This window comes from Schistocerca serialis, chromosome 3 (genome assembly GCF_023864345.2).
Source record: "Schistocerca serialis cubense isolate TAMUIC-IGC-003099 chromosome 3, iqSchSeri2.2, whole genome shotgun sequence".
Lineage (NCBI taxonomy): Eukaryota > Metazoa > Arthropoda > Insecta > Orthoptera > Acrididae > Schistocerca > Schistocerca serialis.
Genome location: NC_064640.1, coordinates 446,774,868 through 446,789,754, shown reverse-complemented (window position 1 = coordinate 446,789,754; position 14,887 = coordinate 446,774,868). Strand labels below are relative to the sequence as shown.

General features: G+C 40.0%; 1 protein-coding gene and 1 non-coding gene across 2 annotated transcripts in view; both read right to left on the bottom strand.

Moving 5' to 3' along the window:
• The window catches only part of LOC126470344 (uncharacterized), a 913,419-nt gene that overhangs the window by 440,308 nt on the left and 458,224 nt on the right, over nucleotides 1-14,887 (bottom strand). The window lies entirely within an intron of this gene.
• Nucleotides 14,201-14,273, bottom strand: Trnaa-cgc (transfer RNA alanine (anticodon CGC)). The gene has a single exon. It is a non-coding gene; the product is annotated as a tRNA-Ala (tRNA).

The following is a 14,887-nucleotide window of genomic DNA, read 5'->3' as shown; positions in this document are numbered from 1 at the left end:
CTGCTGGGAGTTGCTGCTTCTGAAGGTAATCATTAACCAAAAACAAACTTTCATTAATAATATTACCATCATCTATGTATCAGGCTGAGAAATTTTCATCTTGCCCTCCTGTATTGCACCAGTTAATAGTATCAAAGTACAAGAAAAAAAACACCTCTTAAATTGTTTCATGCATCCTGGTTTTGAATTGTCACTTCTGTGATACTTAGATGTTTCTGCTCAGGATTATGAAGTATTTCAAAGAACATAATGCAATCACAAACACTTTACCCATGAAGCATATGTAATGGTTTAAATTTGAGTGTATAGGTGTGACTTTACTGTAGGTCTACCCCTTTTGATATGAATAACCAGCAGAAATACGAAGTACTGGTGACAGCTGTCAACACTGAACAAGAGGAAGCACTGATTCTGAAAAACTCAGTTTTCCCCTTTCTCAATAATGTACTGTGAATTATGGATGAATGTCCATAGGCAGATTCCATATTTCTAGATTTCCAGAAACAATCCGACCCGGTTACCACTGCAGACTTAATGAAGGTATGGGCATATGGAATAGGTTTCCACATATGTGAGTGGTTTGAAGGCTTTGTAAGTAACAGTACTCAATATGACGTCCTCAATGGCGAATGTTCCTCAGAGAGTTGGGTATCATCAGCAAAGCTCCAGGGAAGTGTGACAGGATTGCTATTATTTTCTGTATACATAAATGATCTGGTGGACAGGACAGGCAGCCATCTGCGATTGTTTGCTGATGATGCTGTAGTGTATGAGAAGGTGTCACTGTTGAGTGGCCATAGGAGAATACAGGTTGACTTGGACACAATTTGTAGTTGACGCGATGAATGGCACCTAGCAATAAAATGTAGAAAAATTTAAGTTAATATGGATGAGTAGGTAAAACAAACCCATTATGTCTGGATACAGCATTAGTAGTGTCCTGCCTGACATAGTCACACAGCTTAAATATCAAGCTGCAACGTCACAAAGTGGTATGAAATGGAATGAGCATGTGAGAACTGTGGTAGGGAAGATGAATGGTCAACTTCATTCTATTGGGAGAATTTTGGGGAAGTATGGTTCATTTATAAAAGAGACCATGTATAGGATGCTAGCGCTGTGGTGTCACCGCAAGGCACCACACTTGCTAGGTAATAGGTTTCAAATTGGCCGCGGTCCGTCAGTACACATCGGACCCGCGAGTTGTCACTGTCGGTGTTAGCAGACCAAGCACCGCCACTCGGCTGGTCTTACGAGACAAGGTAGCGCACTGGCCAGTTCTACAGCCAACTTTAATAGGAATGGTTCACCTGTTATAGCTTCACAGATCTCATTTGCAAAGATGCTAGTTAGCACAGGCTTCAGCTAAGTCAGTAGCTACGGCCTAGCCAGGCGCCACATACAGCTTCAGCATTGACAACTGCTCTATATGTGTGAAGCAATCAGAATTGTAAAGAAGTATTCGTATTTGAGTCTATAACTGCACTTGTAAATATTATTGTACAAAGTCAAGATCGACGTTCACTGCTGATGCTGAATTAAAGCTAAGTATTCAATTGAATTCCTGTCTACTAACTTTCTAATCACCTAAGATGTTACAGATACATCCCATAAAGTATAGTTCATTGATCCTCACATCAGCCTACGTGTTCAACACATGCAATTAATGGCCACACATCGTGATCGGACTAAGAGTCAAATTTTGTGACTCAGCCAGGTCACCCTTTTTCCATGCGGCCGATAGTTCCACCTCATACATAACAAGTGTGACCTATTCTTGAGTACTGGTTGAGTGTTTGGGATCTGCAACAGGTCAGATTAAAGGAGATATTGAAGCAGAGGCGGGCTGCTAGATTTGTTACCAGCAGGTTCAAACAACATGCAAGCGTTACGGAGAAGCTTCAGGAATTCAAATGGGCATCCCAACAGGGAAGGTGATGTTCTTTTTGAAAAACAATATTGAGAAACCTTAGACAGCCAGCATTTGAAGCTGACTGCAGAACAATTCTACTGCTGCCATCATACATTTCCCACAAGGATCACAAAGAGACGATAGGAGAAATTACGGCTCAAATGAGGGCATGTAAATAGTCATTTTCCCCCTCGCTGTACCTTTGAGTGGAACAGAAAGAAAATTACTCGCAGTGGTAAAGGGTATCCTCCACAAACCACTGTATGGTGGCTTGCAGACTATGGAGTAGATGTAGATACATTAAAATTACTTTCATTAAATCAATTGCAGTGAACACTACAAAGTGAACATATTGTGACTTAGAATCCTGTGCACAAGAATACAACAATATGGAGGAGATAGAGAGATATTTTGGTGAATCCTGTGTACTTAACCACATGCTGCACAGTAACAGCACTGGCACCACCAAGCAGATACTCTTCATGCCTGGCACCTCAAAGTTCTGAGTAATCACCACCTAGACAGCACTCACAATCTAGAACCCATTTCTGCTTTCACCATGAAACCTACAAAACATCAGATCCATCCACAGCTAGTTCTGTCAGCTGCTGCAGAGGGTGCCAAAACCTGGAATTACTCTTCTGTTTTCACCAGTGAAACCTCGGATGCTAGATTATTCCACGTATCATGGATAAATGTGGCTGCATCAGACATTCTTCCAGTTCCTACAGATCCAGAATTGAAGATCCAGTTGCAGTTTATCAGTTGCTACAGTTCCAGTCTATTTACAAGCAGTTGTTGGACAGTTCAATGCCAAGGGTCTAGTGAAGTTCAGATTCAAGACTGAACTTAATACATGCCATAGATAGCAGCCCAAACAGAACTCTGTAGATTAAATAGGCCACCACTCTTGCTGGCTTTGGTAGTCTGGCCCAACTACATACTGACTGCAAAAACATTTCCTCCCACCCAAGATATCGGGCGATATTGAGCACAAAGCTTTTCCAATTGCTAACATAGGACCAGCAATTTTTAAAGTAACACAAAAGTTGTTTCACAAAATTGACCCTATTACTCTTTCCTATTCAGAAATTAAGTATAAATTAGCAGCAAATTTTGAAAGAAGTAAAAGCTGCCACAACCAGAAAATTTTTTCACTGTTTCAAGAAACTAAATCAAGGCAATAAAGAGCAGATTGCATAAACACAGGGCTTAACTAGACACTGTAAATTTCGTGCAAAAATTACAACTGTAAAAAGTCTTAGGCATATTCTCCAATTTGAGATATGCTAATCACGCAATCACCAGACAGTAAATTAAAGAAAGACCTGCTTAGTTAAACACTGTCAGCCATTAATTTCGGCCTGTGAACAGATGCAAGCATTAGCAGACATGATACAGTGTGACAATGCTGACATGTTTATGATGCACCATCACCCTGCCCAGCCAAGTAAGCAATGAATCCATATGAAGAAATCACAGGGCATGCAAAGCCTGTGACAGAATCACCATTCCATAGAAGAGGTCACTAATGCAAAATTAAAATCTTGTGCATTCTGTGGAATTAATTAAACAAGACAGTTGTTTCTTTTGACATGCAAACTGTAATTATTGTAACAACAAAGGGCACAAAGCAGTAGTTCATTCCAGCGATATTTAGGAGAACCAATTCTCTCCAGCTCCAACTTTAGCAAACTACCTGGACAACATCACTGTCTCAGGAAAAACTCTAGATGCAGTGTCACATAATTCAGAATCAAGTGCATCTTCTTCCAGTGTGAAGCACAATACTTAGGGCACATCTTGCCAAAACCCAGCATCAGGCCAATGTCAAAACATATATAATCAACTAACAATTTTCTTCCTCCTAAAGACATCAAACAAGTATGTGCCACATTAAGACACACAAACTATCAGGGAAGTTTAAAAAAATTAAAACGAAGTTTGTTACATGCCAAATGTCTTAGAAGGTATGACCCAAACAAAATGTTGACAATCACAGCAGATGCATCAGAATACATTATCGGTGCCATTTTCTTGCATCGAGAGCATGGCTTTCCCATCAAAAACACTGACAGTGGCTCAGAACTTTTGAGTCTCACATGACTGGTTGTTTAGCAATGCAGTAGTGACAATGCCTTATTGATTTTTCTCTCTCAGTACAGAGCCACTCCACATGATGCAATATCTCCAGTTGAGAAACTATACGAGAGTCCAAATTGCACTTTAATGTCAACTTTAAAGTCACTCATGCATCCACAGCCTAATCTCCAATACCAATCAAAACAGTACTTTTTAAAGTAAATGATTCATACCCATTACCATGTATGAGCACAGCAACAAAAATTAGGTAACAGGCAATGTTGTACAGCAACTCAGTCAACTCAGTAATGCCATGTTTCCAATGTAATGTCGACACATATGAAGAAACAACCAGTCTTGGTTGCAGTGTTAAAATTTTTTATTATTTCCCAATGATGTGCTTCACCTTTATTTAAGTATCTTTGGACTGGCCGATATTTGGTAGTGATGAGTACATAGGGTGCCAGACATAAAATATTCCATCAGGAAAATGCCCCTTGTCAAGGCTTTAACAGCACAATGCAATGCCTTTATTATGCCATGTAGTGCAAATGCAAAACCAAACAGGATCAGGCCTACAGTTAAGCTTTTACACAGTAAACATGTCGAAGGTGCAGTGGATATTCTGTAGTGGTAAATTCACTTTCCTTATGGATCACAAGCCTTGGTGGCTACATTGGATCGAATAATAGTACCTATTCACAAAACTCTGAATGATTGCACCGCTGAGTGCTACTTCTGTGAAATTACAACCACAAAATAATTTTCAGGTCAGTAGCTGAAGAAACAAAAGCAGCTTTGCTTTCAGGACAGACAATAGGATATGACAAAATATTTGATTCTTCTGCAGATGTATGTTTTTCTATAGATTTAATCAGTCAAGACACTGTTGAAAACTTCCCATTGAATTCTAATTTAATTGCACAGCTTCTGGAAAAGGACCTAGTTTTATCAAAAGTAAAACAGTACTTTCAGATGTAGTGGCATTTCAATAGGAAGTTAATTTATCAACTTGAAATTCACTCACACTGACCTATCAGAACTGCAGTTTACAGAAGTGTCATTCTGGTTCATTCACAATCATATGTGAATGCATGATGTCTGTTCTTTTGGCATTCATATAACTGATGTGCCTCAATGGGCTATGAATCCATAACCACCAGTGCAGATGCACATTTATCTTCAATCTCCAGCAGCAATCTAAAATTAGCAAGCATGGAGAACATGGATGGGGACTGCAGAGTAGTGGTGGGACTAAGAGGGGCATGCCGAGATAGTCTATGCATTTGTGATTAAAATTGTATCTGGGTGGTCCAGTAGTTAATGCAACTGCCGAGTAAGTATGAGATCCAAGGTCTGAATCCCAGCCAGCACAAAATTTCACTCATTGCCACTGATTCACATAAAATCGCAATGCAGCTGATATCATCAGTTCCTTCCCTTCGCTTCGCTTCACTTTCCTTTCTATCACCCCCCCCCCCCCCCCTCTAGCTTCAATTTACGTAATATCATTCACAATAGGGAACAACGAAAGTGGGTATTGCACAGGTGCTAAAATTCAAAGTACTTCAAATGCTACATCACTGCCATTGGGGGCACAGCATGTGCCCAACCCATTACCAGTGCGTACTGCTACTGGAAAAATATAGATAAAGACATAGACATGATGCTGGCTAAATGCCACTTATGTCAAATATACCAGTCAGTTCTCCCTCTACAATATTTATTGTGACCACAAACATCTGAGCCCTGGTCATGTCTAAACACTGATTTTGCACGACCATTTTTAGGAAACTATTGGATAATCGTCACCAATGCATTTTCCAAATTTCCATACGTGGTTCAACTGTAACAGATTATGTACATCAAAAGGTCTGAGGCTTTGTCAAGTACCTTCTCCACTAAAGGATTACCAAAAGCAATTGTCACAGACAATGGCACTCAGTTTTCACATCAGGAGTTAAAACTTTTTTTGCAAAAGAAATGGTATTTCACACTTCAAAACTACACCATTTATTCCTGAAGCCAACGGACTTTCAGAAAGATTTGTATGAACTTTTGAGTCTCACATGACTGGTTGTTTAGCAATGCAGTAGTGACAATGCCTTATTGATTTTTCTCTCTCAGTACAGAGCCACTCCACATGATGCAATATCTCCAGTTGAGAAACTATACGAGAGTCCAAATTGCACTTTAATGTCAACTTTAAAGTCACTCATGCATCCACAGCCTAATCTCCAATACCAATCAAGACAGTACTTTTTAAAGTAAATGATTCATACCCACTACCATGTATGAGCACAGCAACAAAAATTAGGTAACAGGCAATGTTGTACAGCAACTCAGTCAACTCAGTAATGCCATGTTTCCAATGTAATGTCGACATCATGTCAAAACATGCCATAATAGCCAGAAAATGCCATAACATGCTCATGCACATATAAGTGGAACTCTTAGGCTGTTCTTTTTCAGTTTTTAGAATCAGGAAACTTCTACATAGCCAGTCATATGGGAGACCTACAGATGCAGCCAGCAGCTGCTCCTGAATTCATCTCCAGCAGCAGGGACATGCTGCAGACTACCAGGGACAACCAGATGGATGGGGACATGATACCTCAGATGTGGTTTCCCCAGGTGCCACAGGCAAATGCTGGAAGGTGCCACATGTGTACCCTCTATATTTACACATCACCAAGTGAGGAAGCGTGAAACTAATAAAGCCAGTTTCACCAGTTTCCTCTCCCAAGGGGAATAATGCTGTGCATGCAGCCATACAGTACACAAAAACAGCACCAGGCAGTGCCACTAAGCATGCTCTCTTCATACCTCGTGCCGCGAAGTATCAAGCAGTCACTGTCTAGATGACAATCATAATCTGAAACCTGTTTTTGCTTCCATCAGGAAATCTTCAAGGTGTCAGATCCACCCACCTACCAATAGTTCCATCAGCCCCCAAAGGGAACACTGAAACCTGGAACTACTATTTTGTTTTCACCAACAATATCACACATGCAAGATTACTCCACTGGTCGAGGATAAATGTGAGCGCACCATCGCACTCAGTCAGTTCCTACAGTTCCATATTTATGTATCCGCTTGTGCTTCATTAGTTCTTCCATGCTAAAGTTCCAGCAAACATTGATCAGCCATTGTCACCCTAATAGCAAGACACTATTTACGAATGATCATTGGAGTCTGTCAAATTCAGATTCGAGATTGCATTTAATATATGTCTTAGATAGCAGTCCAGCAGAACTATGTAAGTTAGATACTTAACTTTCAATGTGTTAGGTTAGTTGGAGCATGTATGCAGTTAGAGATTACACAGTGTGACCACACACACTGCAAAAAATGCAAGCTGGCTACTTTGTACAGCAACAAATATTCTATGGTTGAGGTTCATTTTCTACTTCTATGTATGTTAGGTGCTAGACTTTCTTTAGAGAATATAACAAGCGAGTCACTGAATGCTCCCTCTGTACTTGTAAGTGTTCAACAATGAAGATAAAAAAAAAGAGGCATGCAATAAACCTATTGAGAACTGTACTTACAAAGGGAGAGGATTAAAAAATTAAAATATATGTCACAGCATAAAACTGTGAGAAAGAAAAATATGTACTCCACAAATTATTTTTATCTTATAGGCCTAGTTCCAACATTATAAAAAAAATCTAGAGGCAGTTGTCACATTAAAACTATTCTAATTGAGTTCATTTGTAAAAACCAAGAGAATACAAGTTAAGAGGAGAAACTATACATAAGAAATGCTTCAGTGCTTTATAAATTAGAAATAAGAGAGTGGATCCCAACAGCACAGTTTTGCCTACTAAGAGGAACTACCTATTTGGTTCACTGCCATATTGTATGTGAACATTCCCCGTACCCCAAAGACCTCAAACAGTAAATTGCTAAATTCAGCAAACTTCGAGTCTGGCATTGGAAATCTTCATGCTCACTGAATATGTATTATCTTGTATTACCTTACTAGGTGGTCACCGTTATCAGATTGTATTCTGGTTCTGAATACATAACTCAGTAGCATAAGTAAAAAAATGTGTCCATGTCAGAGATTAACTACAAATATTAATCATGACCAAAGTCAACTGGCAGTCAATATGAAACACACTCCATAAGTCAAATTTTTACACCTAGCAACATTACAACAGAAAACTGTAGCTACTACGTAAGTGCTGGGCCCCACACATCAGAACTTAATAAACATGCACAGAGGTCTGTCACTTCCAACAAGAACATAAAGCATCCAAATTAAGATACAAATGAAAGAGTAGGATAACAATAAAAATCATCTGTACCACAACACAAAACGAAAAGCCAAAATTGGCGTAGAGAGAGCAGAGTTTGTGTAAAAGGGCACAGCCAAAATACAGATCAGAACTATAATGTGATAAGGAGCTACTGTTAAGAAGGGGGTAGTAGAAACCTGTGGAGAAATAATGGAAGAGAGTGACAACAATATCAGTAATAAAAACAAAGACGGAATGACAGCGGAGGTAAGAAAGTATGACAGAAGGGACATCAGGAATGAAGTCTGAGAAGAGACAAATATAATCAAAGGCAAGAAAAGACATACAACAGGTTTATAAAAAACAATCATAATTATAATAAAGTAATAAATTCAAATATCTTGGGGAGGTTATAAGTTGGGATTCAAACTAGAAACTAAACTGAAACAAGCGCAACAAATCACCTGGCCAACATACAAGAAGAAATGTGTCTCAATAAATGCAAAACTCAGACACTACCACTTTACTATTAAACCTGAAGCAACCTATGCTAGTGAAACACTGTTCATCTCGAAAACCGGAAGTGACTCTGCAAAAACTTGATTATAGCCCGCTCGGAGCTAAGTAATATATACACACACGCATCGCCGACGATTGCTCGTATACAAATCACTTGTAAATGTGGACGGCACACTTGGTGCTGCTGCATCTACAGGTAAGGGGAAGAATGTTGTTAGGGGAGTATCTAAAACTGCTCAATTTGTACTTTTAAATGGGCCTACCTTGTTTTGTGGCGCGAGATTTAATTTTTCTCTAATGAAAAGTTCCACTTCTTCCAGCCTTGGTAATGGTTGGATTACTGTTGCTTTTGTTGCATGTAACAGTGCAGGGAGAGCTGGTTTGGAATCCTTTGAAACCCGTGAAATTTTGGCTTACCGTACTATCCCTGTTTCTGAGATTATTATCTCTGGTGAGGGTTCTTATCTAATGCCACATGGGAGTTTATCTTTGACTTGTCGTAGACGTGTTAAGATTAATTCTGATTGTAATATTCACTTATGGGTTAAGGCTCATGGGTCTTCCTCTTTGGAAGATTGTCGCATTGTCGGTGACTGTTCTCTATATAACCATTGAAGCAGTTCTCAACCACAGACAAACTACAGAAGGCAGATAGAAGAATCCTTAGTACAATTATAAACAAAAAATACCAAGTAGAGTGACAGTGGCAACTATTACCTAACGAAGTTGTATACCAAGAAACTGAGTCAATAACTGACTCAATGCGAAAAAGGAGGGTTGCTTTTTTCTACCACATTTCCAGACTACCAGAAACCAGGCTACTGAAACAACTCTTCACCTACTTCTCCTTACGTAAGACCGAGAACAACTGGTTTAAAGAAGTTCAAGAGGATTTAGACAAGTTAGGCTTGACAATGCAACAAATTGATGGCAGAGAAGAGAAGAAGATATTGAAACACGGTGACACGAGACTTAAACTAAAGACACTTACATGCAAAAAAAATACACCATAACTGATTAAGAAAGGGCAGCCAGGTCGGAAAGGATGAAGAAGTTTTGGGAGCAGAAGAGTATTAATACTTAAATATATATGGACTGAATAAAGTGTTCCAATGTGGGTGTAAAATATGTAAATAATAATAAAATAAAGTATGCAAAAATTTTTTAGTTACAGGTCATCTCTGTAAACTATGGCTTTCCTGCATCAGGTTATTATGATGTGTTATACCATCAGCAACAAGAAAGTCAGTGGACATTTTACTTTTTGTATGTTAGAAGTTTTATGATCTTATCCAGTCTTCTTTTACGATCTTATCCAGTCTTCCTTATTTTTTTGGAGGTTTCCTGTTTCTTCTCACCAAGTGGGTGTGAGAATAAAAGTGAGGGTCAGGTCCAAGCATATCTTCAACCTTTATTTATCTTTGAAGAAGAACCACTGTAAACATTATTTTTGAAGAAGAAACATTAAGTTTTACCAGCCTGTTGACCACACAGACTATATACACATTACTACATAGCTCAATCACTCCAACCTGAAAGGGGAGATATTTTGTGAGAAACTGATGATGCCAACAGGGAAGTGGTGAGGGAAAGGAGCTGTAAAGGGCAGTGGAAGGTAACTGTAACTCACCTTGGTGCCAACAAGGCTAGTAGAGGGCAACCACTCAGAGAAGAATGAAGATCACAGACTTATAGACCGAACCAAAGTATGGGAAGCAGAGTGGAACAGTGAGGAGTAAGAATTGGACTGAAGATGAAGGAAATAGGATGGGACAATGTGGTTGTGACACAGGGACTATAAGAGAGTGAGGCCATGGGGCACAAAGGATTGAAAGATAAGGTGGAGACAGTGGGCCCACCTGTGCAGCTCATGAAAACTGTGTGTGTGTGTGGGGGGGGGGGGGGGGGGAGGGGGGGGGGAAGGGTTGTCCAAGAAGCACGAGTTATTTGTGAAGCAGTAGTAACAGATGAATTAACATATGTCACAGCTAGCTTTCAGACACAGCCATGTCTCTGAGGTGTAGTACATCCTAATAACAGGACTGAATAAGATAACATTTTCTGGGTGGATGTGTGGGACATTTCTTGCATTTCTATCTTTTACACATATAGTACTAATGCGGCAAGGGGTTGGTGGCAGGAGTGGAATAATGATTGACTAAAATATTTTGTAGGTTGGTTGGGATAATGGAATACCACCTTGACAGATGTGGAATGATTTTGTGAAGTAACACACATAACTGATTATCAAGCAATATATTTTCTTCTAGGCTGTTGTTTATTAATGACATGTATGAAGTTCCTGGAAGCTTCTCTGAATGACTAACATCAGCTGTACAAAAATCACATTTAATTGAAGGTATATTCAAATAAATTTACAACTGGCCTTGACCAGACCACCCTAAGCCTCATTACGTACTTGATACTTTCACAACAACAAGTGTGTTCAGCATGACAGTATTCTATTTCATGTTGTGACATGCATCATTGTTTCAGGCAATCCATCCAGCATCTGAAGTAACATAAACCACACAACTGCTATGCACACAAATAGGTAAATGGACATGTTCCCCGAAATTTAGCTCTTGAGTGTGTTGTGTACCAACACTGAAATATGCTAGTACTCCATTATGTTGGAACTAGATGTTGCTGTGCTTAGCAAAGAGTAATAATTCAAGCAGTTACATAAGCTACAATTGTGTGTGTAGGCGGAACTGTGTATTGCAGGTGATGATTGCATGCCATTTGAGGCCACGAGTCCCTGGAAAACTTTTGTTAGTGAGGTCAAACAGCAATTGCAAATGGGCTTTTGTAGTTATATTCAAAATTAAAATAAATGGTATGCATGTAAAAAATACCATGTTAAAGTGCAGAAGGCACCATCATCAACATTTTGATGAAGAAACTGTGCCACAAATTCCATACAAAATGTAAAACCGACTGATCCGAGTGGCTGTACCAGCAGAAAAAGGCATGTGAGCAAGTTTCACTCCCTACAATACCCTCCAAATCATTACAGGCCCTGTATTCACAGCACACACATTTGCTGAATTTGTTCAAAATGTTCAAATGTGTGTGAAATCTTATGAGACTTAACTGCTAAGGTCATCAGTTCCTAAGCTTACACACTACTTAACCTAAATTATCCTAAGGACAAACAAACACACCCATGCCCGAGGGAGGACTCGAACCTCCGCCGGGACCAGCCACACAGTCCATGACTGCAGTGCCTTAGACCGCTCAGCTAATCCCGCGTGGCTGCTGAATGTGAATTAAGAAACATCTCTGTTACCACATCCTTGAAATCCCATTTTCTGACATCACATTTTCGACTTCCGACATGCTAAACATGACCCTATTTCTTGAAAATGGCAATAAGGTAAAGCAAAATAATTGTGATGTAGATGTCTCCTCAACGGTCTCATTGGCAGCTTCTCCACTGTTCCCACCTTATGAAACATACAATCAGGGTTCTCCTCAAGACAATGTGCCACCCTCCTAGATGTTCACCTACATCTCTCCAATGGCTTCATCTGCACCTCTGTCCACATTAAACCCACTAAACCCAACAGTACCTGCATTTTGATAGTTTTCATCCTTTACAAAACCAGAAAATCTCTCTCACTCAGCCTTGCCACCAATAGATGGCATACCTGCAGTGACAAGAACTCTCTTGCCCAGTATTCTTTAAGTCTCGTGAGGGTCTTCACAGACAGGCACTACCACCCAAACCTAGTCAGATAAGACGTTTTTTGTGACATATTCTCACAAAGCCCTAACCCTCCCACCACCCCAACAACCAGTTGCCAAACAGTGCCCACCCCATCACCCATTATCATCCTGGACTGGAACAACTGAGCTATACCCTTCACCAGGGCTTTGATTATCTACCATCACATCCTGATATAAGTGACATCATATATCCATGATCACTGCCACCCCTCCTAACGTGGTACTCCCTCACTCACTCACTTGACCTAAACAACTTATTCCATCCCTATGCCACTCCTAATCCAAATCCCTTGCCACATGGAGCATACCCCATGGAAGACAAAAGTGCAATACCTGCCCAATCCACCATCCCAGCACTTCCTACTCAACTGCAGTCACAGGTTCAGCCTACCCCATCAGAGGCAGGGCCACCTGTGAAAGCAGCCATGTGGTATACTACCTCTGCTGCAATCATTGCTTTCGGCTGCTTCACGATCTATGTCATTTGGATCATTCTTTCCATCACCAGCTTTTCTGAACTATGGAAATGTTACACAAATCAATGAGAATCAAATAGTAAAGTTACATCAAAATGAAAAAGTTTCTTAACTGTTAGTAAAATCATATATGCTCCAACAAGCATATTGTCAGGTAGTGGTATCTGTGGCATGACTGTAGCTTGCAGTTTTTATTGGGTCACATAAATGTGTAAAATTTCAGACAGAGTTAAGGACAACATTTATAATTAAAAAGAGACAATACCCAGCCAATCCAATCTTCCAGCCAATGAATGCTACTGATTTTCTCTTAATCAATTTTTAGATTTTATATTGATCAACAAACTTATTTGTAGCTTACATTACTGCTCTATTTGCCTTTCTAAGGAGCACAACTGCTGCTGTTTCCAAAAAATGGAGATTTGCTTTTTCTTCATTAGGTCTTTAGGATATTTGAAGATTTCATTTGTTTGCTCATCCCATGTAGCTCGTAACAAACAATTCCATTCCATTAAATTTAACCAACTCTTTTTGAATTGAAGAAATTATGGCAGGGTCTTCCTGCTTGTACTAACAGTATAGTTACATTTGAATTAACTGTAGAGGGGCCTGAATTTTCGATTATTTTCCTTACACTTGTGTACTTGCAAACACTTTCAAGAACTGTGGATGCTGGCAAGCATAATGTGCAGCTCCTTAATGCAGACAACCTTGATGAAGACCTGTGAAAGGCAAGATTATGTATGCCGTATCAGTGATGAGGACTGTAGAAGGCAAGGTGAAATTCAATGCAGGCACATTTCCTATTTCTACCAAAGAGTGCCACACAACACAATTAGTTCTCTCTTTATGACGGACTTAGTACCATTAGCTGTGTCATATTTACTGCCTGCAAGACAGAAGAGTAAAATCAGCTGCCTGGTGCTAAGGAAATCTGCACCATATCCTTCCCACATTGCTAACTGAAAATGGATAACGAAAACATTTTACAACCGATATTCATAACCACTACAGTAACTACAATAACAATCTGGTAAAGTTACTCCAACCACAGATGCGGTGGTGGTGGTGGTGGTTAGTGTTTAACGTCCCGTCGACAACGAGGTCATTAGAGACGGAGTGCAAGCTCGGGTTAGGGAAGGATCGGGAAGGAAATCGGCCATGCCCTTTCAAAGGAACCATCCTGGCATTTGCCTGAAACGATTTAGGGAAATCATGGAAAACCTAAATCAGGATGGCCGGAGACGGGATTGAACCGTCGTCCTCCCGAATGCGAGTCCAGTGTGCTAACCACTGCACCACCTCGCTCAGTCAACCACAGATGTCAAAATGCTTCTGATCATGACACATTTCATTCCATGTGTGTTGTTTCCTCTAGTTACCTCAATAAACATACTGTGGAAAATGTTATGCGATTTGAAATAATCATTTCATTTGCTGCACAAAAAGATAAAAGATATGTATATGATGATCTGGTTGAAAAATAACTGTTGAACCTAATAACAAAACAACAATATTTTGAGAAGAAAAAGAGCACAAGCAGCATGATGGGATTAGCGACAAGGGACACTTACCCAGACACTTCTCTAAAGGGAACTCGAGAGTTTCAAATGAGGAGGGAAAAGGGTTGAATAAAATTCAGAGAGAAAGATCAACTGGCTGCCATGTTATCCACTGCTAATGGTTTCATCTGGATGTGCTATGGAGGGACATGGGTTCAACAGACCACTCTCACAACAGTTGTCAGCTTTCTTGACCTTGGAGTTGCTACCTCTCACTCATGTAGCTCCTTAATTGGCATCACAAGGTTGAGTGCAACCTGTTCCAGTCTTTCCACCAAGGAAAAGCTCTTGCAGTATTGGGAATCAAACCCAAATCCTCTGCCTAGCAGCAGTCTGACCACTGAGTTACAGAGGTGTACC